This window comes from Meleagris gallopavo, chromosome 2, assembly GCF_000146605.3.
Source record: "Meleagris gallopavo isolate NT-WF06-2002-E0010 breed Aviagen turkey brand Nicholas breeding stock chromosome 2, Turkey_5.1, whole genome shotgun sequence".
Classification (NCBI taxonomy): Eukaryota; Metazoa; Chordata; class Aves; order Galliformes; family Phasianidae; genus Meleagris; species Meleagris gallopavo.
The window spans coordinates 64205612-64224463 of NC_015012.2; the positions used below are offsets into that span (position 1 = coordinate 64205612).

General features: G+C 41.7%; 1 protein-coding gene across 2 annotated transcripts in view; it reads left to right on the top strand.

Annotated features, from left to right (window-relative positions):
- Positions 1–1639: 1639 nt before the first annotated feature.
- LOC104909850 (tyrosine-protein kinase Fyn-like) overlaps positions 1640–18852 on the top strand; it is a 41453-nt gene continuing 24240 nt past the window's right edge. Inside the window, exon 1 of one of the 2 annotated variants that reach the window (XM_010707528.3) lies at positions 1640–1736. The gene's annotated coding sequence lies outside the window, so the exon portion shown is untranslated. The remainder of the gene's footprint in view (positions 1737–18852) is intronic. The other variant, XM_019613064.2, reaches the window with a different exon arrangement.

Consider the following 18852-nt stretch of genomic DNA (forward strand, 5'->3'; position numbering starts at 1 on the left):
TTGCTTTCCAGGCCAAATGCCTGGAAGCTAGGGAGGGAAATGGATGGCACTGGAATAATAACCACCTTCCCTGAGTCTGAGCAAAGCAGTTAAGACCCATCTTTTTTTCAGTGTTTTCATGTATTCTGCCAAGCTGTACAATAGCTGTTGGGGGAGGAGGAGGAGGAGTTGTGTTTTTTCCTTTATTCCTTGGTTTATCCAAGCTATTTGGTTTTCATTTCTTTTTTTTCAATCACTAAACTAAGAAAGCAAGCAAGGAAGATGATGTTTTGTTCTGCAGTTGTGTGATTAAAAATGCCTACTCCTACAGTCTTGCACAAAAGCCTCTTCTGAAGTTTTTACATTCTTTTATTCCTTTCTTTCCCCACCCTGAACTCTCCACCCAAACTGACATTTCAGCCTTATGAAATTGGAGGTCTGCTCTCTAATTGAGATTTAGAACAGTGTAGCCCAGTTGCCATAACTTAAATAAGACTTCTTTGGTTGTTCCTGAAGAGTGACTTAATTTTCCTAGCTGCTTTTCATGCAACAAGGACCAGTAAAAGTAATGTGAGCTGAGAAGCCTTGCCCCTTCATTTCCTGCACAGTGCTTACAGCATCCTTCAGGAAAGGCACTGCCGCAAAGATCTGCTGCTGCTGCAGCTGAAGCAGGTTTTCTCCATCAATAATGCAGGCCCCTAAGTCATCTGTGTATAGTTGTAAAGTTACTCATTCAGCATTAATTTTACAGATGCCTCTCTCGTGGAAAATTCAGCTCTGTACTTGGGAGGGAATGGGAGTGTTTCTGAAAGCAGTTCAAGTTCAGTCTGACCTCACCAGTTTGGACACACACTGAAATGTGCGTCCTTCTCCATTTGCTGCACGGTTATCATTCCCAGAGCTGAATACCAGCAAAATCACAGCTCCTCCATCTTCTAGGGACTTGCAAAATAAATGTTTTAACATCATTTTCAGGCTGTGCTCCGTGAGCTGTTCTTTCAAAGATTTCGCCTCGAGGAAAAATAAGGAGTAGCTGTCATTTGAAATTTACTCAGCGTTGGCTAAATGATGGCATTTGTCACTTCTGCTCTCCTTGTTATGAATAACAAGGAGGACTGGCCCTCACATGTGTCAAACTGGATACTGCGTTTTGTTAGTTCTTCTCCCTCTTTGTTCTCTTAGGAAACAGGAGGCAATTAATATAGTCAAAAAATGTAATGTGGCACAACCCTCCCCTTTTTTTTTCCTTTGTGTAGTATTCCAACACAAAGACTGTCGAAGGCATTATGTACATCACGTTTTGAAAACATGTTGGTAAGGCAAACTCACTAAGAGACTCCAGGTTGGCCAATTCTTTGGGACCTGATCTAAAATAATTGGCATGTTTGCTTTACGCTGCAGCTTGTTTCATGTTGTTGACCTTGTATCCTTGGTGTCTGAAGAGCTGTCATAGCAGTGACATGTGTCTGAGCAGTCTGAAGGAATCCAGCAATTATTTTAATATTTTGCATAATACTGGTGGAATGTAATAATTCAGTGTGAGGGATCATATCCAATTACCTCATTCCCTAAAACTGGAAAAACGGTGGAAGTTTGGTGATAAACGTTAGCGGAGTGAGAGAGAAGTGTAACAATTTGTGACATTCTAGTCACTAATTTTTTCTTTCCCTTTCTCGTTTTTTTGCAGGGCATGTTTTCGAGCCATTTTTGAGGAGATGTGGTGAATGTAAACTTGCTCTCTTGGGGGCGAAATTCTGGTAAGTGCTGCAGTCTTGATCAGTTTTGGCTTTCAATGAAAATTTCAGAAATATTATGTTAGCTTTTATTTCAGTTTAATTTTTTACTTGATGGGAAATGCAGCTCACAAAGCTGCACTTGATTACACGTTTTTTTTCCTCTGGTATGGAGACGCACAGTATGAAAAGCACTGACAGAAAGCAGCATGCTGGGCCTCAAGGCGAGGATTGCAGTTTCATTTGCTCCTGTGGCATCTGCTTATTGTGCTTGTAGCTGTTACATTCAGCTGAGGAGTGGCTGAAAACTAGTAGAAGAAACCCAAAGCCTAATTGTAAAACAAGGGAAACAAAAAGCATGTTAGAGGTAAGAAACATGAGCAGCAACAATAATGCAGAGGGAATAGTGAGGATGTCTAGTCAGTGTGAAATCTTTCCATCCAATCTCAAGTCTCCACATGGAGCTAGAAGGAGTTGCTCATTACTGTGACATAAGGAGGTAGTTAGTGCTCCTGTGTGATGCACCAGGTTTCCCATTCCTCCTTTCCATTTCTTGTGACAGGCTTTGCTGCTTCTGATTGTTCCGTGCACACTTCTAGAGACAACAGCTTCCTACAGGTTGATGTGGGCTGCAGTGGGAGTGTGGCATGTTGTGTACAGCATAGCTGTGTTCCTGAGTTATGCCACCGTGAGAAGAAGGGAGGCATCAAAGAGTGGAAGATAATTAGTGACATGCCCCAACTGGAGGGAAGTAATCCTGAGAAAGCTCTTCGTAGCTTTCTCTTTTTCTATCCAGTCGAACCTAAAAAAATAATAATAATCCCAGCAACAAGCAAAAACAAAACAAAACGAAGCAGCAGATCCCCAGTGGTTTTTAGACTTACCTTGCTTTTCCCTCTCAGAGACTCAGTGTGGATGGTACATTCCACCAGTATTATGCAAAATATTAAAATAATTGCTGGATTCCTTCAGACTGCTCAGACACATGTCACTGCTATGACAGCTCTTCAGTTGATCACTGGCACCCTTAGAAAAAAATTGCTGGCGGAAGGTTGTGTCCCTTTTTTCCCTTGGCCAAGAAGAGTGTTGGACTAGAATTTTTCTTCAGCTGATGTGTACAGATTGCAGATGAAAACCAGCTTATTCTCCATTGGCAAAGGACTTCAGAGTAAGATAGCCTGCAGGAATAGAAAACCCCAAATCAAAGACTGGTGCTATGAGAACACTTGTTCCTTTCTGCCATTTAAAAAAGAAATAACAGATGTTGTTTCATCATACAGAAGAATCTGGATTAACTTGCAGATGTTTAAATGTAGATAATGTAGCCTTCTGCAGAAAGTATAGTCTAAAGTGAAGAAAAAATGAAATGATTAAGATCAAAATTAAAAAAAAAAATCTGCCAAATTCTTGAAAAGTCCTGTACAGCTATACCTGGGTAAACCATGCTGCCATTCTTTTAAGTAATTTTCTCTCTACTTGTATGCCCAAAGATGAGCTATAGACCAGTTGCGTGAACTTACATCACATGAGATTTTATTTTGTGCTTTTTCTGTTGCTGCAAGAGAAGATCTATATCTAATTTGCTTTTTGATGGTAGCTACTATACTTTGGTACTGCAAGTTGTCTGATGTCCTTACATATTGGGTGATCTTTGTGTGACATGTGACGAAGCTGTAGTGCTCACAAGTCAAGGAGCAGCATCGTAATGCCAAAATAGTGTTGCTGTGTAACACAAAGGAAAATAAGGTTATGGGCAGACATGGTAGTGAGATTGTTGTGTTTAAATTTCCCTTCAAAATTGCATCAGTTATCTAGGCCCAATGAAGTAACATAGTTTGAGAGCAGCAAGAGGAAAGAGATTAAGAAACACATTCATTGGAACGAGAATAATTTTGGTTGGAAGAAACTGCTGTATGGCATCTTGCCCCCTTGAAGCAGATCCTATTAGATCAAGTTGGTCGGGGCCTTGATTTTCAAAATTCAGGTGAGCTCCAAGGGTGGAGGCCTCTCTGGGCACTTGTTCCTGTGTCTGACAGTCCTCAGAGTGAAAATGTACTTCCTTGTTACTTCTCATTGTTAGCACTCACTGTTGATCAATGTGTAGCTTGCATCTTCTCTGCCTGTGAGAGAGGAGTTTTGCTGAAGAACCTTCCAGCCCCAGATCAGGGAAGCTGCGTCCTGTGGCTCCAAAGAAATAAGGTGTCACATGGATGCAGTAGACTTGTTAGTGGGGATAAAAATACAGTCTGGTTCATTGAGGATCTACTTGCACAGTGTTGTTCAGCCTTTAGTTCATGGTCAGACTTGGGGAGCATGGCTGCTGACTTGTCTGAATTTCAAAACTAAGGAGAAAGTGATATTCCTGAAAACTTCTTGTTCAGAGATAGAACCCAGTAAAAAGGCACTGTTCTCACTGCTGGTTTGTATACATTCTAGAATTTCTTTGAGCCAGTTTGGAGCTCGCTTTGTGGTACTCCATGCTCCAGGATTTTGCACAATAATTTAATATTGTTTTCCTGGAGCCATTATTATATGTAAACAGACTCTGCAATTTTGCTTGTTTTCACAGCTGTTCCTTCCCCTCTTCCCACTTCAAATTGTTTGCAAAATCTCATTTTGAGGAAGAATAATCAGGAATCAGTTTCTGGTCTGTAAGGATCTCTGAAACATCTCTGCCCCCACTGTTCGTTTGCCTATGTCAAGGAAAGAGTTTTGTCTTCTCTCTGTCCCTAACCCACTAAATCCAGGAAGTCTGGACACTAAGAGAACACTTTGAATTTATCCTGACATAGTAGCTAAGCTCAGAGGCACAAAGGTCACTCACTCATCTTGGATCAAAGTCCTAGAAAGGGTCATACAGCCTCCAGCTCAAAACTTCATAATGGATTTAGGAGCTGATCAGAGAAGTACACTTGAGTGATTTGAGGGAAATCTTGATTAATTTAAAACTCACTCAGCTAAGCTGATGGTATCTTCCTGAGCAGTGTGAGCAGAGACCTCTTTTGATGAGATTTCTGTAAAGCAGCCTTGTGGATGTCTGAGCAAAAGCTGCTTGGCACTTAGGTGTTTGACCCATGTGGTATTGAACAAGATGTTTGGTGGGAGGTCACTGAGTGGCCTTCTCTCCATCATATAAAACACTGACACAACTGCAAGGAGTCCCAAGAAGTACAGCTGAAGTACAAAAGAAAACTTTGGAGTGATCTGTTTTAGATTTTTTCCCTATTCTTTGCCAGTCTGAATGCCCCTTGAAACTCAGGCCTTTTGTAAAATTTTTTTTGCATGTCTGAGCATGGCTTATTCTGTACCATTTGTGGTGTTTTGTCCCTGTTCATCTAGGTTCTGTAGTTGGTTATATCTTTTAAAAATTTGGATTTTAGTTGCTAAGATCTCCTCTAGTGTTTTGGGTTGGATTTTTTTTACCCATTAAGGACAATCAGATTCCTCTTCTCTTAGCAGATAGTGCTTGCTTTGATTTTTAGAAATAATATTAAAACAAATTCTCAGTAACTTGATGCATACTTAGTTTGGTTGCCTTTAGAAAAGAAATATTGTGTTCCTCTGTAGGTTCCTGTGTGTCTGATCTCCATGGCATAATTATTGACATCAAAATTGACATTTTGACTACCAAGAAGTGAATATAGAATTTCTCATGGTGATTTTTCTTCCTCGTCAGGTTTCTGACATAAAGTATTATAGATCGACTATGTCTTATTTGCCGAGAGCTTGCAATAGGCATCTTACACCATAACTTTTTTACCTGAATTCTGCCACAGCCACAAGAGGCTTTGCCAGAATCATTAGCTGTTCTTTGTTATTACAGATGACCTGGCATGTTTTGGTACTATTTCCAGTAGCTTTTAGTTTTCCCGAGTCATTAATTTGGGCACTGATGCACCTCTTGATGTGCTTCTGTTGTGGAACTTCATTATTTTTTCTTGTGGGATGAAGATTATCATACATCCTTAGGAAGGAAAGTGTGTGGAAACTTTTGAGCATTTAAATTATGTTGGATTTTACTACAATTTGCAATGCTATGCTTGTAATTCCCTCAATTTTAGCCTGTTTCTTCTCTTCCAGTCTACTCCATCTGAAAGATGTGTATGTTGGTGCTGCGAGTGGTAAATGTTAAAGCTGGTCCATAAGTTGCATAAGGAATGCAGCTTGTCCCCTTCTCAGCACTGCACCTTTCCAGACCAAATTGGATTGAATTTAGCCTGCTATCATAATATATGGGAAGTGTTGTCACACTTTTGTGCAAGATAACTCCATTCAGGGAAGCTGAGCTCAGCCTTTGGCAGCAGAGAACTTTGTGTGCCGGCCTCTCTCGTGTGTTCTTCTAAGTGTTTTCCAAAGCTCACTCTCAAGTCTCATGCAGTCACAGAATCACTAAGATTGGAAAAGACCTCTGAGGTCACCTAGTGCAATTGTCAAGTTATCCCCACCATGCCAACTAACCATGTCCCTCAGTGCCACATCTCCGCATTTCTTGACCACCTCCAGGGACGGTGACTCCACTACGTCTCTGGACAGCCTGTGCCACTGCCCCACCACACTTTCTGAGAAGAAACTTCTAACAGTCAACGTGAACCTCCCGCAGTGTAACTTAAGGCCATTCCCTCACATCCTTCAGTTTAGTTGTTGGGTTTTGTTTGGGGCTGAACTTGAGACAGTCCAAATAGGATTGATCTGTGGGCCACTTGTCTGGACGATCCTTCTGCCTTATCCACTGGAGTAGAGATAAGGAAGTACTGGTAGGACAGCAATTGGAGTACATTCTGCTGCACTTCCTGGCTTTCTGAGCTGGCTCAGTGACAGAAATCTTTGAATCATAATGTTACAGTATCTTGAAGATTCATGATGGAATTTTGCTAGTGATAAACTGTTTTGTTTGCTTTTTTAAAATTCAAGATAACAAACTCTCCAAATGCTCTGCTGAAAGAAGAGCATTAAATTTGCAAGTTCATATGTTTGCTTTAGGGAATGTTGCATCAACTTTGCTCTTTTCAGTGCATGCTTCAGGGTATTTTTGTCACTGTTCACTTGATATAAAAACTCCTGTTCCATCACATTTGCCTATCCTTATACTTTCTGTTCCCCACCCTGTGGAAAACCAAATAAAAATGGTTATGTAATGCACCATAGGAGACACTGCCATCCAGCCTGTTAGTAGTTGAATTCTATCAGATTCAGATACAGAGCACACTCGCACCTGTACTCATACCCAGCTCAAATCATTACTGAAGTGTAGGTGCAGCTTGCAGCAGAATGGTCACACCGACCTGGTAGCAGGATTGTAGAGCTTGTCTCCGGTTGCTAGGAAGTGTCACCTCTCCAGTGAGCCCACGCAAATGGAGATTTATTTCTTCAAGGGTCAGTAATTCATTAGTTGTTTTTGTTTTTTGTCAGAGGTTGGTAGTTTGGTCATGTTTAGGAGTTTTATGCAGAGATCAAAATACAAAGATTTTGTCTTGCCAGCATACAAGTTTTCCCTCCAAATCACAAAACCTCTCAAGCTGTTCATGGGCTGACCAGGGGCTTTTAGCATGGACAAATCACTCCAATTTCCCATGCCTTGTTTCAGGACTAGCTTGAAAAAATTAGGCTGAAGTCATGCCAAAAATCCAAAATGGCAACAAAGAAAGGAAAAAATCTCACAGCAAACATCCAGCATGGAGAAGACTGCCAAAGCTGGAAGCTGTTTGTTCCAAGTTTATAATCAGGCAGCAGCAGGGTCTTAGTAGGTAACGTCACCACCACGCAGCAATCTATGGGAGAGGGAGGGAGTGGGATCTGCATGGTGTGCTGTGCAGTGCAGTGTGTGGACTGGGCACAGGATTACAGGGACCAGAGAGTGTGATTTCTGGGCAGCAGATAAGGCAGTAGCGGTGAGACTGCATGTTGCAATACTAAATATATCTACAGATAGAGCCTAAGTTGAGTGGATAGGATTAAATTTCCCCTTCCTGACACAAATGTGCTGTTTTACAGTACAGCCAATGTGCCAACTTATTTTTAGTGTTTATTTTCTGAAAGAAAGGAGGAAGGGGGCAGTTAATGTAATTCTCTCGATGTTAATTCTGTCTCATCAATACTTCATGGATCTAATAGATTTTAGGGCTAAAATCATTTGGGAGATCGTTTTATCAGTCAAGTATGTCAGCGGCTGCTGAAGCTAAATGGAGGACAGAAAACATCGAGGTGTAGTGTAGGGTGCTGAAGTATCCAGAAGATTTAATTATATGGGGTTTATTGCTGTGTGCCTTTTGCAAAACTTCACGTTGGGCACTAAATAGTTTGCATAGAGGCAATCTACCTCTTCAGTAACAGGTCCCAAGACATAAGTGTCTTTACCACCTCACAGCATAAGCACGCTGCTGCAGTTCTTCATCTCTCTCTTGTTTAAATGCTTCTGTGACATGGACACAATGAAACTGCATGTGGAAGAGCATGAAGAAGAGGAGAGATCTCACTGTAGATTACCAAAGCTGAGTATTTTTGCACATGGAGTTATTTATATTAATCAGTTTGCTGAGCTCAAAGATAAAAGGAAGCCTGGGAAGCAATCCAAGGTGCTCAGAGGTGGGGAGACTCCTGCTCTATGTGTCATGCTCCACGGAAGGCGCTGTCAGAGCTCTCTGAGTCATCCTGCAGCATCCCTGCTGCCAGCAGTGAGCAGCACAGGGAGCTCCAGGACTCCAGGAAAGCCAGCTCCTCCCAAGGCACGTTATCAGGGAAACCACTGGTTAGAAAATACTTATTTTTAGACAGTATCCAAGAGCTGAAATTCATAAAAAGTTTGTGTTTATGCTGTATCATCCTGAAAACCTCAGAGCTATCAGAGGCTTCTGCCGCCTTCTAATAAAGGGTTTTTTGTCCTCATGACCTTTATACCTATGCTGTGCCCACATACAAGGATCTATCTAATACAGCAAGCCATACTGCTCCTGTTGTTTTTAGGGAAGAGAAAATAATAAAAGATTCAACTGTGTAAATGTCATTCCTACCCAACTATCTAGTACTACGAGACAGGGAGAAGTCTGCTTTGAAATTTTCCCTCCAGCAAAAGCTTGAAAAGCCTTGAAGATTGTGTGCAGCCTTGATCATATCATGCAGCAGCTGTAGTGAGAAATACAAAAGCTAGTAAGGTCAGTCTGTGAGGGTTTTGAATAGTGTTCAGAGAGGTGAGAATCCTGCCTTCCTGCTATTATGAGGTGGTATCCTGTAATCCTGTAACAACCATACTGATGTAGGCTTTGCATTGTTGTTTTTTTTTTTAACTAACTGTATTCCTCATTGAATTTAAGTTATGCAAGAATCATACCAACCCCAAACCAGCAAATATAGGGATATAAGTGGCACAAGACTTTTTAGGTTCTTTAGAACTAGTTAAAAATCATATATATGGCTCGGATGTGACCTCAAACTTCAGTTCACTGCTTTAGTCTTTGGTTCATGAATTTTCTCATTCATGCAGTTAAGGTGCTACTTAGAGAGAAGACAGCCTGGAAAGAAACTTCCACTGCACTTTATCATGAGTCATTTCTCATCCTCTTTTGTCATTTGTTAACAGTTTTATCTTTTTTCAGTGGGAACTTACACCTGATTACAGTATAATATTCTTGAAGCCCATGGTTGCATCACAATGCATCAGCACCCATTGCTGCTGGATGCTCATTTTGGTGAACTGTAATTCAACCAAATCATCAGTTTAGGAAAGTTTTCATTTAGCTATGATATTTGTTGTAGCATATGGCATCTAGGAATTGTCCATTTTTTGCCCCACAGCTAATTCCACATTATTAGGACAGTAGTCTCCCTGTGCACACCTTTTACTGCCATAACATCATCCCTTTATCCCCCTTTTCTTCTCATTTACATCACTTGATGAGTTCAAACAATTTTGGTGGTTTTTTTTTCATCTAAGGTAGAGGCTGAAAGAAGATCCAGTACGTGAAATTCTGTTGTATCTGTAGAGCAGAATATCTCCAAATATATCTGTAGACATAGAGAAAATGTAGAGACTGACAGCTGATATATCCTGTAGTCTTCTCATTGTTTTCTACCATGGTGACATGCCAAATCTGTCAAAACACAGAGAAACCAATCTGCATATGATGGAAGTGGCTTTTTTTTGTTCTCTGGAAACACCATGCAACATGTACAGCCCTATTTTTAAGGCATCCCCTATAACCATTTTGTTACATGCTACGTATCTTTGTAGGAGCCCAAGATTATTACATTTGCTTTTTAAAAAGTTTTGCTCTTGAGTTTTGCCCTTTAAATTACTATAATTACATAGGGAGGCTTAGTTTGAGTCTAACTATCAGTTTTCCTGTATGTCATTAGAAGTTGTTAGAGGATCAGCATGCACAGCTGTAAATGACAGGATATATCTTCCTTGTCTTTTCTGAATTAGACTGTCTATACGGGCAAGTGCTTCAGAAGAGAGTGAGCACTGTTCTAAATTGACATAGCAGAAGGAAAGCTATGGCTCATGGCTTGGAAAGAGCCACTTCATGTGGCTCATGCCCACTGAAAGATGTAACATCCTGCCTGCGATCTCTCCTACAGCAATGTCTAGAAGGTCTACATGCTGTGCAATATGTGTTAGACATCCCACCTTGAAGGCATCCCAGCAGGCAAGTGTTGGACAGGGCTCTGGGTCACAGGGACTCAACTTCCCAGGAGGGAGGTCAGAGCCCTCAGCCATGCACAGGTGGGTGTGCTTAGGAAGAACTCACACCCAGGGAAATCTCAGTCTTTGCCTTTCCCATCCAGCTCAGGTCTCCATGTTTGCAACTGTGTTTAGGTGTGCTTTTATGCAAATGAGATTTGGGTGAATTTATGTAAGAATTCAGTTTTAAATTTTAGGGGAAATGGGGATTGTTAATCCTGTGTTACCAGACCATTTTTACAGCACCTTTAAGGTGCCAGCAATCAAAAGAAATGTGTGTTTTCCCTTTAAGACGTATATTAGAGGCATCGTTGAAAGTCCCATGTACCACAGGGGATATTAAAAAAAGGCACAGTGGTTTCTAGCTGTATTTTAGATTAAAAAAGTAAATTCCTAAGCCATGACTCTTAACCACCTCTTGTTCTCTAGGAAAGCTCCTCACAGACACAATGAGAGACCAATACCAGGCAAGCCTACTGACTTGGTACAGCAATAGTTGTAAGGGTGCTGCTGTGTAGAGAATTTTTGCATCAAATTATCACTACTGCTTCACTCCACTGCAACCAGCAATTCCCATGGTATTTATTTTTCCTGGAATATTTATTTTCTTTTAGATTCTGGCCATAAATATATTCAATGTCTTGCTCTCTTCTTTTTCCTTTGTATCTTTTATGTCTGTGATATATTCCAGAAGCTTTATGGTGTAGCTCTAGATTCTTCTGAGTTGCAGATGCTTCTACATGTCACCTACACACAAACTCTCCTTATTTAAAAATAAATAAAATAAAAAACAACACAAAACTATTTTCAGTTCAGTGGTGGGGGAAGAGGAAAGTGCCGTGGGCACCACTGGTGATTAGTTGTATTGTTTCTTCAGGTTGATAACTAGCTCTGGTAGAAATCTATTCTTTGATGGACAGTTCTCTAGTGATACTGGACAGGGAGAGCAGCAAATTTAATATGCTCTGCAAGTCAGTGTTGGGTGAAGCACCAGAAAACTGAAATTCTGAGATAAATCCCCTTGGAGCTCGCCTTGTCTGCTCATGACTTTCCCTTTCTGGTATTTAACCAGTCTGAATCCAGGTCATCTATCCTAGACTAATCTATGTCAGTAGAGTGGTGAAGTGCGAAGGGAGCTTTTACCTTCTCTCACCCAGAACACATAAGCAAAAGCAGGAGAAACGGAAGTTGAAATCATGGCAGTCCACACAACACGTCAAAGCGGCTGCTGGTAACAGTGCTGATAGGAAGCTGTTCTCAGTCAGTTTGGCAAAACATAAGCTAGTAAAGGTTCCATCAGTGTACTTCTATGGTTACTCGGTAGGCAATGCTGTGTATTTGTTGTGCTAATAAGCTTGACTGTAGCTTTAAAAGGTCCAGCAATCTCCAATTAAACTTTCTGTAATTTACAGAAGTAATTCCTTCTGATGTTCTGTGCTGCCCCTCTGCAAGGATATGGAAAAATCCAAGTCATCACAATCCACTTGTTACACTTTGTAGATGTTGCTCATCCTATGCTTAAAAAAAAAAAAATTGAGAAACAGAATTCTTGAATGGAGTGCAGTTAAATAATTTTCAAAGGCTTTTTAAAGTGTCAGATATGGCTTGCAAGTAGCAGAGACTGGTGCTGCAGATTATTTAAATCTGTGTGACATCACCAGTGGATAATTTAAAAACCCCACTTATTATGTAAATGTATTCAGCCACCAGTAGAAAGCTTATATATGTGAGAAATCATACTTTTTTGCTCTTTAAGTCATCTCACCTGCATTCTGTTTGTTCTCGGTGAAATACAGCATCTGATTATGACTTGGAGTCTCTCCAGAGAGCTCATCTCCAAATTGCTGCCGTGATTTACAGTAACAGCCTTATGAAGCTTCTTGAACCTTTCAGAGCTTCCTGCTTCTTTGTTGGTCTTTTTAGGCCTAACATAATTTTAAATACTTCTTAGTGATTAGATTAGGCACAAGCAATTTCCTTGTAAAATTGCCTGAGCAGATCCTTTGGTAAGCGGTAATAACCTTGTTGTGGCTCAATAGGGTTTGGCAGGATAATTAAAATTGGCTTCGGTGCTGCAAATAGGCATGCGGTAAAACCCTGCAGATCTGCTCAGAAGCTTGGTTGGGTTTCCATAGATGTAGGTTTGCTCATGACCATATGTCTTCTAATTATGGTTTCCACTGCAGTCTACACATTGCTCTAGAAAATCTTAGCTTATCAGTACACTGAATGATAAAGCACTTGTATCACTTACCTCGTAACTGCTCCAGCATTAGATAGATTTGTGTTGATTTGTGCCTTGGATGTTTATGTTAAAACCTTTCTAATCCCTGAATGTTTAAGATTTTTTTTAAAGATAGAGGAAAGAGAGAAGAGCTTAAGGTTTCACACAAATCAAGAATCACTTTGTGAGGATCTTTCCAAATAAGCCTGAGATTTGTACAAAATTGATGACTGCTTTTTCATGCAGGGCCCATATTGATTTTATGCTGCATGACACATCTTGCTAGGTCTCTGTGCAAAACAACCCATGCCAGCCTCCTGACCCTTCCCTGACAACCTCATCGCTTTCCAGCTGAATGTGCCCGGTCCCCCTGCAGCTATTGCTGCAAACATGAATGTACCTTCCAAAATTGTTTCTTGAGCTTCATTTCACACAGCACAGGGATAGCAGAGTGTCGTTGTCCGCACAAAGGCATACACATACATTTCCAACCAGCAGTCAGATTGATCAAAAATATCTTTGGGTAATTAGCACTGTGTATATAGTTAATCGATTTCAGATTAAATGCCACCAGCACTGGCAAAAGGTCATGCTAGGTTTGTTACAGCTTTGAGAAACCCCCTGTTTAGTGTGAGCTGTCTCTGGGAACAGGTATTGTCTTTGTGCACTGCCTGTGACAAAAGAGGAGCAGGGGCTGCAGATTTTGCAAATGGATCTGTAAATGTTATTATCATATTTTAACATATTTTATCTTGGTTTTACTGTGTTGATTTTAAGAAGGTAGCCCTTCAACATATAAGGAGGCAGGTCAATCTTCTTAAGCACTGGGTAGAAACAGCACCTCGTCTTTGGTTTCCCAGGCCATCATTCTCATTATTAGACGATTCTGCCTCCTAGGCAGACAGATTACTTCATACTTTCATTCATTAATGATTTATCAGATGGCTCCTCCCCTAAAGGCTCATCCCTCCTCTCTGCACAGCCCACAGGCAGCCAGCCGCGTGCAGCTGCCAGATGGCACAGGCCCAGCTGGGGCTCGAGCTGCCGGCCTGCCCTCCTTCCCAGCTGCTCCCTCACCTGCATGCTCCTCAGGCCTTCCATTGCACCAAATCCCTGAAATCCCTGTGTTCTCCTATCCTTTCTCTCCAACCTGCTTGCTTATTGTGCTTTTACTACCTGTAATTTTATTTATTATTATTTTCCTTAAGTGAGAGAGTTGAGGTGACCTCCTATGTAAAGCAGAGCTACGCTTTTATTATGGAAATTTTTGGTGGCTCCTTCCGGAGCACTGGATGTTTTGGTGGCAGGGTGTGCTGCATGGTGACTTATGTTTTAGTCCCAGGTAGAATTAGTCAAGAAGAAGGAGCGCCAGGAAAAAAATGAAAGAGCTTTGTCTGTGAACAGGAAGGTGTGGGTTGGCTTTAATTTCAGGTTTTGCTATCAGGTTCTTGGCACAAGAGCTCTTTTGAAATCCTTTTCCAGTTGTCTGTGTGAGAGAGTGATTTTTATCACATCACTAAAGATGAACTCTCTTCTTGTTCTCCTCTCTGCTGTCAGAAACCAGTTGTACTCTGAGGCCTGGGAAAGGGAGTCCAAATGAAATCTCATGATAAAAGGGAAGAGGTTCAGAATTGCTTACCATTCTCCAGCTTGTCCACCACAGGCGGGTTGTGACTGAATACAGCGGGAGAACAAGGGTTGTAGAACAGAAGCAAAATATAACTGAGGAGAGGAAAAGGAATAAATGAAACTCCCTTGAGTCTTTTACACAGGAATGCATACGTCTTAATCTACTCTTGGCAAGTGGTGATTGATAACTAATTTTCTCTTCCCTCTCCCACACCCTCCCAGCATCTGCAGAAAGGACATGTGACAGGAATAATGAATCTAATTATTTTAGCAGGCCACAATGGAAATTATGAATTAAGGATGCAATGGGCGCCTCAGTAGGCAGAAGTGGACTGTTCCGAGGATGCCTAAAATACCCTCATTGTTTTCAAAAAATTCCTGAATTGTTCAAGTCCCTCCTTGTATCCCTTTGGAACAACACTTTGGGTAAATCAGCATAAAAGGTGTCAGACTGAGGAGCCTCATTACTCCTACAGCTTCAGGACAGCCAGAGCCTGCTACTGAGGGAAGCTCAGGCTTTCGGGTGAGTCTGAGTCAAAATCCGACTGGAATTCTCTCTGCTCTGGGTCTCTGAGCCAGAGCTTTACGCTGCTGCTGTAAGGAGAGAGCTAGAAGAGGGGAATTCAGGCTGCCACACATAATAGGTTAGCTGTTCTGTTGTGTGCTGCAGGACTAATCAATTTGAATGCCTTTGGCTTCGGATGGGAGCGAGGTGGGTGAGAACAGTAGGCGTTTGTGTTTTGAACAGGCAGGTGTCTGAAAACCAGTGTGAGCTCTGAGGGAGAAGAGGCTCTTGCTGCTCCTCAGAGGCTTCCCAGTACCAGCCGAGCAGGCCGTGAGGCTCCAGAGTGCCAAGCGGGAGGCCATGGCGTGGCTGTTCACACGCAAGCTGAGAAAAGAGGCCATTGTGTGGTGATTCGGGACAGAACAAGAAACCAAGAAAAAACCTGCAAGTAACTACTTACTTCAAGGGGTAGTTTGTAAGCAGAGCAGGGATTTGGGACATGGATTCCATGCATCCTCGGGCCAAGGGCATGGCCCGTCAGTTGCAGCAAGACTGATTCATTCCAGATTACAGATGAGAATAGCACTTGAGCTGGAGAAGGCACTTCCGAGCATTAGCAGGTGTGTCAGAACTCCTTCAGGCTCTCGCTACAAACTGTCAAATATGCACATCAACAGAATTAAGGGTTTGTTTGTACTGGGAGATTGCCATCAGTAAAGCCAAGTGTATGTTTATAACATCTTGACCACTTCATAACGATTTTCTGCACATGGGGTGCATTATCACCTTTCCTGCACAGCATGCATTAAGTGTACGAGACAGTGCAGCATAAAGAGTTTGCACTGAATTTCCACCTAGTGCTAACTGCCTGTGGTAAACCACTGCTCACCAAGAAGCTCTTCAGTTTTTCTTTACGTCTTCTTGGCTTTACCACTCGCATTAGAACATAGAAAAGCAGGAATTTGAACCATACAGTTTCCCTGCAAAATATGTACATTACTTTTGTTACATTACTGAGTTGTATCTGTCTCTAGTTTTTAGAAGGAAGGAGTTACTAATTGTGCAAGGTTTTTTTTCTTACATTTAAATAATGTTTTCCTGTATTTTACTTTGTGCCTGTTGCCTCTTTTTCTATCACTGGGCACACTGAGATGGCTTGCCTTGTCTTCGTTGCCGCCTCTCATTGGGCATTTATACTTACTGATCAGATCCCCCTGAGCTTTCTTTTGTTTAGACTCTCATGGTCCCAGCTCTCAGCCTTTCTTCTTATGACAGATGCTTCAATCTTGTAACTATCTCTGTCACCCATTGGTGGACTCACTCCAATAAGTCTGTGTGTATTCTGTACTGGGAAGCCCCATATTGGATCCAGCACTCCATAAGTGTCTCAGCAGTGCTGAATAAAGGGGAAGGATCACTTCCCTTGACCTGTTGCATGGATGCTGTTGGCCATCTTTGCCGTAAGGATGATTGTTGGCTTATTCAACATAGCGCCCTCTGGAAAACTGAGATTCTCTCCTGCTTTCTAGCTGCTCAGCCCTCAGCATGGGGGCAGGACTTTGCATATCACTTTGCAAACTCTACTTCATGAGGTTTCCACTGGCACATTTCTCCAGCCTGTCAAGGCACCCATGAATGGCGCAGAGTCATCTCACGTATCAAATAGTGCTCCCAAACTTTATGAGGATGTACTCTCTGCCATTACCCAGGTCTTTAATGAAGAGATTAAACAGTATTGGACCCAGTATCAATTTCTGGGGCGCATTACTGATCACCTGTTCAGAGGGCCTAGTCTTCCTTTTGTTGCTGATACACATGTAGAAAATCTTACTGCTTTTCACATCTCTTACCAGATTCATCTTCTTTGGCTTTCCTAACCCCATCTGACCCTGTTTCCATCTTTCATGCTCCCATTTTATGTTTGCTTCTTGTCAGGAGCGTCTTGTCTATCCACATGGGTGTCCTGCCGCTACTGCCTGGTTTACTGCATACTGAGATGGACCACTGTGGAGCTTGCAGGAGGTGGTCCTTGAAAACCAATTCACTCTGCTGGATCTCTGTTTTTTCAAGAGCTATATCCCATGCGATTCTCTTAAGCACATTCCTAAAGAGACCAAAGTCAATTCTTCTGAAGTCCAGAGTTGTGATCCATCTCGTGGTCACTGCAGCCAGTGCTGCTCCTGACCTTTACATCCTCTGGTCTTTGTGGGCATAATGTCCAGAACAGCATTTCCCCTTGTTGGCTCTTCGGTCGTCTGTCAGAAAGTTACTTTCAATGTGCTTCAGGAATCTCTCCTGGATTGCTTAAACCCTGCTGATTCACCTTGGCATTTTTAGCCTTTTCTCACACTTAATGTGTCTGCAGCTGCCATTTCTTTGTGCAAGCTACTCAGTCATTTTACACAATTAAACTTTCGAACCCCATTAAGCAGTGATCTCCTGTAGCGAGCAGTTCGCAAAAGGAGGCTATGTGAGGCTTGTACCAAAGTGCAACATGTAACCCACCTAACATATTGGGTTTTATTTTCCTCCCTTTTCTCACGCTTAAATGTAAAATAAGCATTATACTGTAGGAACCAGGCAAAGGCTAATTTGCCTCATTTGAATGTGAAAAGGAGCCCACATCCTTCCTGTGCCCTGCAAAGAATGCAAAAAGACTTTACAGAGAAAACAGATGTACTAATATGTATCACTTGTGGGGGGCAGGGGGAACCAGGGTGCTGCCACTAAAGCTGTGCTGAGCTTGCAGGGAAACAAAAGCATATAAAATATAGTGCTGGGAAGCTGACAAAGTTGGGACTGTTCTCTTTCAGTTACATTTGTGCTCCTGGCATTGAGAAACTGCTCTGAAAAATGCGTACAAAAGAAAACATGTAGCATCTTTTCTTCACAAGAAAACCTGCACTGAAGACATTCACAGTGCTCAGATGCAAACAAAAAGCTGAAGCCCCAGCCCATCCTTTGAGATTTCAAGGACAATATTGCCTTACCAGAAGAGTACACCACTCCTGTCATAAGTGAAAGAAACATAGCTTTCTGAAGTGTCCATTGATTTTATTTACGTACCAAACTCCCTGACCTCTCTAACACACAAGTATGAACGAGGTAGTGTTGTCAGCTCTCCAAAACTACAGGATGGAGTGGGAAGGTTTTTAATGGTTCAGAAGAGCATAGAAAATATAAAGCAAATGAAGTCTGGATGTTATTTCTGCAGCTTTACAACCCACTTCAGAACACCATCTTTTCCTGAAATGTCTGTTTATCCCTTTTCAAGTACTTCAAGTAAGAAGCAGTCAGCACTGGTCAGCCAGTTTGGGAATCTGCTGATGCTCAAAACTCCCAAAATTCACCAGTCTGCCTGATGCAGATTTGGCCGAGAAGCATTGCGGAGTCTCTTGCCAATTTAGCTTGCAGACAGGAGGCAGTTGCTTATGGTCATTTATAATATTACGTGTGTTGTTGGCTGTAGTAATAAATGGGATATCTATAGGAGAAAGCCGGAAAATATCTTCTTGAAAGGCTATCTCAGACTTCCTAAATTAAAAACTTGTTTTTCAAAAGCAATGAATTAAAATGTAACAATTAGTCTTGTTTATTTTTTTCAGCATGGGGAACATGGGGAAAACCCATGGATTGGGTGCAGGGTTTCATGAAGGCATTGTGCGAGTGTCCCTAAATGCAGCATAACTGCCATTGTCCTACAGCATGGAATACTAGGGCTCAGAACCATGAGAAAGACCCTTCAAAACTGACACCATCTTCTGGAAGTGTTTTTAATTTATGGGAGCTTAACAACTATAGTGCTGATGCAAAAATGAATATGAAAGGCTCAGTAACCTTGAAAAGAAAAACTGTAAGCCCACTTACCTAAATCACACTAATGCGAGTGCAATACAACAGCTTGAGATGCTTGAACATGATTTACCTGCGGGCTTGTTTTGTAGGATCAGGGTAAATAAAATCTTGGCCTTGAACTAGTATCAGTGTTTTGGAACAAACACCTCAATGCGGCATGCTGCAGAAGGAAGGAAGCAGAATAGAAATTAGATCTCTTTCCTTTCCTGCATTATTTCTTGTAAGTGCAGTATTCTTATATATGGAATAA